This window comes from Impatiens glandulifera, chromosome 1, assembly GCF_907164915.1.
Source record: "Impatiens glandulifera chromosome 1, dImpGla2.1, whole genome shotgun sequence".
NCBI classification, from domain to species: domain Eukaryota; kingdom Viridiplantae; phylum Streptophyta; class Magnoliopsida; order Ericales; family Balsaminaceae; genus Impatiens; species Impatiens glandulifera.
Window position 1 is genome coordinate 117,009,273 of NC_061862.1, and position 6,415 is coordinate 117,015,687.

The 6,415-nt window shown below is 29.2% G+C and overlaps 1 non-coding gene across 1 annotated transcript; it reads right to left on the reverse strand.

Annotated features, from left to right (window-relative positions):
- Window positions 1-3,773: 3,773 nt before the first annotated feature.
- Window positions 3,774-3,846, reverse strand: TRNAV-CAC. Its single transcript has one exon. It is a non-coding gene; the product is annotated as a tRNA-Val (tRNA).
- Between the last annotated feature and the right edge of the window lie 2,569 nt (window positions 3,847-6,415).

A 6,415-nucleotide genomic window follows, 5' to 3' on the forward strand; every position in this document is an offset into this window, starting at 1 on the left:
AGAGGTCCTCATGTACTATTATCGGGTTCTGAAATTCAATTGCAGGCACGAGATCTAAAGGAAATTTATTTGACAAAGTACCTGCCTAAGAAAACGAAAGTTATACATGAATCCCGAGGTGATAATTGGAGCAAATTCAGTATATTCTTTCAATTACCTTACTGGAAATCTTTGATGTTGAGACATAATTTGGATGTAATGCATATTGAGAAGAATATATGTGATAGTTTGTTGGGAACTTTAATGAATTTCAAAGAAAAGACCAAGGATAGAATTAAAGCAAGGAAAGATTTGGTCATAATGAACATAAAACATTCCTTACATCCGGTTGAAGTTGATGGTGTTCTTCGGTGTCCGCTGACCCCCTATGCATTGTCCTTAGAACACAAGAAACGTTTATGCCAGTTTTTGAAAGATATTAAAATGTCAGACGGTTTTTGTTCAAATATTGGGGCGTGCGTAAACATGGAGGAGAAAAAAAATTCAGGATTGAAGAGTCATGATTGTCACATTTTATTACAATATCTCCTTCCACAAGCTACACGTGGCCTACTTCCTGATGATGTGTACGATGTTGTGGTGAATTTAGCAAGGTTCTTTCGGTTGCTTTGCCAAAAAGTTTACAACGCGGGCAATTGAAAACATTACATGACGACATTGTCTTGACACTTTGCAAATTGTAGAAGATCTTTCCATCTTCTTTTTTGATATAATGGTGCACTTGCTAGTTCATTTAGCTTTTGAAACTTGTTCATCTTATTAAAAACTCACAAAAAGGAAAAAAAACGGATATATTTTGTTTTATCATTCTAACAAACCTAGAATGATAAAACAAAGTTCGGAATGAAAAACGAAAAAATTGAAAAATTTCAAGTTTTTTGACTTATAACAATGAATAAAGAAATTCTATCTCATTTTAAACATACTAACTTTCGTGACTTTCGAGTATTTAATATCACATCTTTTGCATAACTCCCAATTTCTTTCGTCCTTGGGAATCCGCCTCCACATGTCAATGAGAGCATGACAATCGATCATAGCGACCTTCCACACTCCATCCGTACTTCTACGAACTCTCTTGTAGACTCTTGCGTTCCTTTCACCCCAAATATGGTAGACAACTATTTCAAACCCGCATTTATAAACACTTGCTGGAAAATTTTTTTCTTTTGACTTTAGTTAGGGAAGCCACCTTGACTTCCTCCGACACCTTCGAAAAGCTCAATAAACCCATAGCTGATGCAAATTTGTTCCAAACTAATCTAGTGAATGGGAAACGAGAAGTCGTCTAATAAGTGATCAATAGATTTCTCATTCCCTTCGCTTAATAGATTCACATTGCATATTTGAGACCAGAGTTCGAGTCTCAATTGAGGCCGATTTATAATATTAAAATGAAAGTGATGGTGCATGTGTTGAGAGTGAATGCATACTTCATGTGATGTTCCTACGTAAATGCGTGTGTGAATTTGTGGTCGATGGGGAAGGCCTACGTAAATGCGTGTGTGAATTTGTGGTTGATGGGAAAGCCAAAAGTAATTGTTAGATGACATATGTGAGTCCCTACATAAATGCGTGTGTGAAGGTCAAAAGTAAGGGTAAGACCTGTACAAATTACTCGAAGGGATTTCTATAATGAGAGATCAATTAGAGAATGTTTAAAGTGAGGTAACAATATTAGTAAGTATCAAAGTTTATTTTGGTGGAATATTAGTTGTTTTTAAATAAAAATTTCAAATATATTTTATTTAGTGTTAGTCACGATATTAGTAATACTAGTGGTCGTTTAAATTATGTTATAAGTAAGGATAAATTGGTATAAAATGTTCGAAGTGAAGCATAATGAGAGATCAATTAAAGAATTCTTACTGTGAGGTCTCAATATTAGAAAGTTATAAATTTAGTTTACTAGAATATTAGTTTTTTTTAAAATTAAAATTTAACTATATTTTTATTTAATCATTATCAATATTCTCTTTAATAGTATGATTGAGTAATAATTTAAGGGATTGGGAATTAAAGTTCGAATTGAGAGAGTGAGTGTTAGTCACAAGATTAATAATATGAGAGGTCAATTTGGGAAGGCCAAAAGTAAGGAGAAAATCAGTACAAAATACTCGAAGTGAAGTCTATTGCGAGATAATTAGATATTGTTTAAACTTTAAAGTGATGTCACAAATAAGTCGAATTTTATTTTGATGGGATATTAATTATTTTTTAAATTAAAATTTTAACTATATTTTTAATTAATCATATTATTACCTTATTTTTTTTATAAAATGATAAGATATTTTATAATAAAAAATTATTAATTAACTACCATCTTAAAAAAACACGGATATTAGTAACTAGCGAGATAAAATGTCATTACAAAATATTCGAAGTAAAATAACAAGTAATATGAGGTTAATTAAGAAATATTTGAAGTGATATCAAAAGATTAGTAACTTAAATTTATTTTGGGTGGTCAAAAAATGATTAATATCATTTTTAAAATCAAATAAATATTAAAAAATTTACTAATTTTTTCTAAAATGAAAAAATTAACTATTTTTTTATTTATCCATTATTAATATTATTTTTTCATAACAATATAATATATTTATTATAAAATTTAATAGGTAAAAGATTTTTTAAATGATGAGATAGGGAAATAGATTGGTATAAAATGTTCTAAAATGAGGTAACAAAATTAATAATGAGGTCAATTAAGAATGTTTGAAGTAAGGTTATAAAATTAGTAGGTTAAAACTTAATTTAGGCAATAAAAAAAATCATTGAATTAATTTTTAAATTAGAACGAATATTAGTTTTTTTAAATAGAAATTTAACTATTTTTTATTTAATCATTATTAATATTTATTTTTATTATATTATAATATATTTTATAATAAAAATCTAATAAGTAAAATAATATTTTAAAAGTGTCGAATATTAATAACAAACGATGATAAGAGACTATAAAATGGTCCAAAAAGTCTATATCGGAGATTGGTTGTTGCTAAATCATACAATTACAATTAATAAGTCTAAGTTGATCGGTTGTAGCTAGATCATATAATTACCTTTTGGATTAGAAGATTAAACTTATTGATTGCGATAACCTCTAGGTATGGAAATCGTGAATGTATGTGGGGAAGAGGAAATCGCGAAGTGAAGAAAATTTTTTATTTTTATAATTTAAAATATTATTTCATTTAAAAACGTGACAAATTAGTTAGAAAAAAATTACTCGTCAAAATAGAAAAGATAAACACTTTGTTAAATAAATGTCTAAGCTCAAGTTCAATCAGTTGACCTTGGGTATGTGAGACTAACATGATAACCAACTAGACCACCCAAAATTCTTTGTACAATATCTTTAATGTACCTACTAACAATTTCGCGACTAACGATCTCATCTTCAACTCTAAACGGTCGAACCCATTTTGTTCAACCTCCCCGAATGATTGAGCGTGCTCGAAGCCAAAAGAGGTTAAAAATAATGGGATTCAATTTTTCAGAGTTGATGATGAAATCATAAGTCGCGTTAAACTCTAAGGATCGAACTGTTAATGTTTGGGGAGAGGAAGTCACAAAGTGAAGAAATTGTTTTATTTTTTTAATTTAAATAATGTTTTATTTATAAATGCGTCAAATTAATTAGAAAAATAAAATCATGTCTAAATAAGAAGATAAATATTTTGATGATTTGAAAAACACTTCAAATAGTTAAAATTTTGATACTTGAGAGTCCATAATATACGAAAAATTTGAGACAAAATATAAACTAATGTCTAAGCCCGGGTTCCAACCGGGGACTTTAGTGTGTGAGACTAACATGATAACCAACTACACCACCCAGACATCTATGTACATTATTTTCAATATATCGACTTATGATTTTGACAATGCAAACTATCACGACTAACAATCTCATCTTCAACTTCGAACGGTCAAAGCTCATTTTGTTTAACCTCTCAAATGATTGGGTGTGCTGGAAGCCATGAGAGGTTGAACATAATAGAATTTCATTTAGAGTTGAAGATTAAATCGTTGGCCGGAACAACCTCTAAAGATCAAATCATGAATGTATGTGGGGGAGAGGAAGTAGCTAAGTGAAGAAATAATTTTGTTTTTTAATTAAAAGTTTTTTATTTAAAACATGATAAATTCATTAGAAAAACAATTTCACATCAAAATAAGAACATAAACATTTTTCCTAGATAAAAAAAGTGATAACCAACTATACCACCTAAACTTATAAACTTATATATACATCATATTATGCATCTTGATTTGGGTCTAGATCTAGATTTAAATAAGAACATGTCAATAAGTCATGTCTCAAAACTTGAAAGTAAGGATAAACTATCAACTTGGGATGACAATTAAAAATCGTCCAACTAAAACGAGCCGATTCGAATCGATTTGGACAAATTTTCCTGTTTTTATTAGGGATCGAAACCTCTCCCCAGTATATCAATTACAATAATGTCATTATATATATTTTTTATATTATTATATGAATGAATATATTTCTATTATAACTTTTAAGATAAAAATAAAATGAAAATCTATAAATTCTAAACTAATCAAATCTTAGTCTAATTAGTTTAAATAAGTGATTGAAAGCAGATCAAATCCCTATCTATCAATCTAGTTTGTAAAAGTATTAAAAAAATAGTCATCTCTCATTCTTCTACATATATTTTTATTTATTTTATTTGTTTTTGTAAGTTCAACCATTAATCTATGAAATGTCTTTTATTAATATTCAAAGTAAATATTAAAAATATTTATTCATATCATTTAAAAAATTAATTGAAATATTTGGTGCACCTGGCGTCCCAAACGGGGTGGGAATAATATAAAATAAAAAACAACATTGAGATCGGGACGAGAATAGTAGAGTTCGGGAATTAGGATAACAATCTCAGACCTCAAACCCGCCCCCATTCATATCTTACTTACAACAACAAAAATATAAATGCAATGAGCCTAGAATTGAATGGGGAATTTTAGTGCGTGAGAGTGAAATGATAATCAACTAGACTACCAAATTGTGAGACAAAACTTAATAGAGGAGACACTTACATAACAAATTCAAGTAAAAAGTCTTAATACCGATCAGTTTTCGATAGGTAATACCTCGAATTCCAATCGGTATAGAGAAATACCGATTGAATTTAATATGATCGTTAAAACCTCTCTTGGTAATACGAATTTAAGAAACACTAATTGGTTAATAATCAATCGGCGTAAGAAACACCGAGAAACACTGATTGGTTAATAACCAATCGGTATAGGGAACACTGAGAAACACTGATTGGTTAATAACCAATCGGTATATGGAATACCGAGAAACATCGATTAGTTAATAACCAATTAACCAATCGGTATAGGCAATGTAAGTAAATATATATAAATATATATTAATAAAATTACAAACCCTAAAATAAAAATATAATTAAATTATAAACAAATATAAAATATGAAATTGAACCAAAATTAAATCATATTAAAAATCTTATAACAATAATCGTTTAGTACTACACCAAAATTTGAATTCTAATTATACCTAACAAATTTTTTTAAACAAAGACAAAATAATAATCATACTTACCTTATTTAATCTGCATCTTTTTCCTTAAAATCATCATCGTCTTGTTGTTGTTGGGGTTGCACGGGTAGAATTGCTATGGATGAACCTTGGCCCGATGATTGACCAATATTAGCAAATTGTGCAAACACTACATGACTGATTGATGAACCTCCAAACATAAAATGTGACATAAAACGCATCATCTAAGTCCTCTCCTCCCTCATCATGTCTTTCATATATGCTCGTTCTTTCCTCATCCTGTCTTCCAACGTCCTTTGTTGGTTACTCATCATGTCTTCTAAACATCGATCCTTTGTTTCATTGTCATATTATCCCGTCGAATTTGTTTTTTGGACTGCAATAACCCTCAAACTTGGGAAGCTAAAACTGATCACATCCCAATAATTTTTCCCGTCTTGAGGGTCAAAAAATCCTTCAACCAAATCCACATTAAAAATGTCGCGACATTCAGCTCGAATATGTCTTCGTTCATCCTACAATAAAATGTTAATGTCAATAATAGATAAAATGTAAAGTAAACATATTTTATACTTATCACTTTCTCTAGTACGTCCCGATCAACAAATTTATCATTTTTTATCCTAATCGCCAAAAAGAAATTTTCATAACTTGGAGTTGCTCCTTCTTTCACTTCTAAGAATGAAAGTTCAATTTAATTCATTTGAAAACAAAGTTAAAAAACAAGTCTTACAATTTCTCGTTGTAGCTGAGTGAATGTTTTTCTACCAAACTGATGTACATATTTTTTTTTTATTTTTATGCTTGTAGTGCTTCGTTTCTACAATCAATATATATAATGTTAGATTAAAA